Genomic DNA, 2,838 nt, shown 5'->3' with positions numbered 1-2,838 from the left:
ATGGGGAGGAAGGACCGAGGGGAGCTGTGCTCAGGGCTGGAGCAGCCTTGCAAGCCCTGCAGAGCTCCCCCATCGGGGCTTCAGACCCCTCCACGGGCCCAGGCAGGTCACTGCCTCCCCCACGGACCTCGTGCCCTGGGCAGCACCGGCACCCTGCACCCCTGGAGAGGCCGAGGCAGCCCCGCACAAGGCGCAGCTGCTTCCGGCTGAGCTCGCAGAGACCTCGCTCCCTTCTCACCCTCCCCACGCACCGCAGTCAGGCTGGGACCGAGCTGGGGGGACATGCTAGGACACTTCCCGTGGGGGTGGATATCGGCCCCTTCAGATTTGCTACGTGGGCGCATGCTGGGGCACCTCCAGAACGGGGCCACGCGTCCCTGGCCGCGCCTCGGCTGGAGGCAGCCGAAGGAGGACCCTGCCCCAGCCCCAGCTGCAGCCCTGGGTGCTGAGAGCTGCCACGAGGCCACACAGGCCCTTTCTCCTCCACGTGCATTCGCAGCCCTGGGGGTCCTGCTGGCGTCCAGAGCTCAGCAGCCATCACCCAGGGAGGCCAGCCGTGCATCAGAGGGCTGCAAGGAGCCTCCCTCGGCACCCGCCTGCTTCCCCTGGCTTCGACGGGGCAGGCAGCCGCTACCAAAACGCCGTCCCTTTCTGCAGCGGAGCTGCGCCCCGTGGCCGTCCTGGACACCAGTCCACGCTGGGCCACCTCCCTTGCCCTTGGCTCTGTTGGGTGCCTCCAGCGCGGCTGTCACAGGCCTCCAGAAGCCTCCCTCTCCCGCCCTTTCGGGTGATTTCCAAACAGGAAGCCCGGCTTTGTGGGCTGCAATTAGGAGAACTGGCACAGCCCAGGCTGCTGTAAGGCCTGGGGCTGCTCGCCCACGCGGGAGGCTGTAGATAGCAGCCAGTGGCATGCACCGTGGCGCGAGGAGGGGGTGCTAGACAAGTGCAACCTCAAGGTTTCCCAGCACCCATTCAGCCCGGAGCTGGCAGCAAAGCAGCCCCATTCCCCAGCTTCCCTGTGCCAGCAATGGGGAAGCCTGTGTTGCAGGGAAGCAAGTTGCACCAGAGCTTTCCCATATGAAGCAAAGCCCAAGTCAAGGTCTCTTTGCTCCAGGGCAGCCGCAGGCCCAGGGAGCTGGGAGGCCCAGCCCGGTAGATACCACTGCAGCCACCCTGACACCACCTCTGCCTTGCAGCCCGTCCTGCCCGGGGCCACGGGGATGCCACTGCTGTGCTGAAAGCCACGTGGCACCCCTGCCATGTAGCTGTGCCTTCCCGGCCAGGAGATGCCAGCTTCCATCGGTGGAGCTCCCCGCCAGCTTGCAGCCTCTCCCGGCCTCGGGCGCTTGATACCTGGAGCGCTGCTCGGGCGTCTCCAGGAAAGGTCACCCCGGCCCCGAAGTTCAGACCTGACTGACGCTTCCAGACGCTGCAGCTGTGGGGTGCCCAGCTGGAGACTGCAATGCCCCCCCTCCAGCCAGGTGACTTTGCTGGGATCACTACCCCCACCAAAAACCAGCCCCAAGCCCCAGCACCCTTTGCAAGTCTGCAGGTCCCCTGCAGTGCAGCCAGCTCTGGGGTGGAGAGCGGTCGCTGGAGAAGAGCGCGGCAGAGCGCCGAGGAAGGGGGTTTCAGAGGGAGGCTGATCCTCCGCGCGTGCTGCCTGCTGTTCTGGACCTTCCCCGACTGCCCGGGCAGGGCGAGCAAGCTGCCCCGTGCCACGTACGGCTTGCAGCCCCGATCCCGTCTGCAGGGGCTGCAGCATCACGCAGAGGGTGCAGGTGTCTTTTACATGCCCCTGTGGTGTACCACGAGGCTGCAAATATCCCCTGGGGATGTCAACCCCCCGCCCCGCTGCCGAGCCTCGCGCTGTCCTCCCAGAGCGCGGGGGGCTATATTTAGTGACGGGGGCAATGCTAAGGCTGGGGCTGTGGTAAGCGCACGTCGGGGCGCCGCGCTGCTCGGAGCAGCGCCCCACACGCTCCCTGGGACAGAGGCTGGGCTGTGCAGCAGCTCTGCAGAGGTTTCCTCCGCCGAGCTGGGCTGGCGGTTTGCAAAGTCAGCCCGGCGGTGCCGTGGAACAGGCCCCGATTCTCCACCTGGCCTGTCCCAAGACCCCGGGCACTGCCTGGGGAGCAAAGGGTCTCCCCGGCCAAGCTTGGCCCTATCTCGGCGCAGGCTGCCGACAGCTGCCAGAGGCCGCAGAAGCCTGATAAGCTTCCTCCCGGGGTGCGGGGCCAGGTGCCGTAGGCCCGGTTCTGGGTTTTGCTGCTCCGAGTTCCCCTCTCAGGTTCTGCTTTCTAGCAGGGCGGGCTCCACCCTCCCGTGCCGGGAAGCAGACGAGGCTTCACCAGCCTGCCCGGCTCAGGCGCAGAGCTGAGCTCTGTCTGCCAGCGCCACCGGATTGTGCCCACCACTGCCAGCCTGGCCCCGCTCCCCTCCCCTTGCCATCCCAGTGGGCCCCGCAAAGCAGCACAACTTCCCCCTGGACCCCAGGAGCGAGGGCGCTGTCAACGCCCTGCTCGGCCACAGACTCCCGACCTTGGTCAAGTCCCTTGACGCCCCTGTAAGAGAGCGCTGCTCCTGGCAGGAGCTCAGCCTCGCTGTTTCCAGGCGTGGGCTGCTGGACCACACAGACCTGGCTGCTGCCCAGGCCCAGGCCCAGGCCCAGGCAAGCAGCTGTGAAGTCCCCCAGCTTCCGAGGCTAGAAGGGCCCCCGTTCCCCCCCGCGTGGCCGCTTGCCGCCTGGCCTGCGACCCGAGGAGCGGTGAGGACGGGTTTGGAGCCATTCCAGGGGCTTCCAGGTAAGGGACCCCCCACTCTCGCTGCTGCTGGCCC

The sequence above is a fragment of the Gavialis gangeticus genome, unplaced genomic scaffold (assembly GCF_001723915.1).
Source record: "Gavialis gangeticus isolate Ggan-Ray unplaced genomic scaffold, GavGan_comp1, whole genome shotgun sequence".
Classification (NCBI taxonomy): domain Eukaryota; kingdom Metazoa; phylum Chordata; order Crocodylia; family Gavialidae; genus Gavialis; species Gavialis gangeticus.
The sequence above is the reverse complement of the archived record's forward strand: the minus strand, read 5'-3'. Positions refer to the sequence as shown.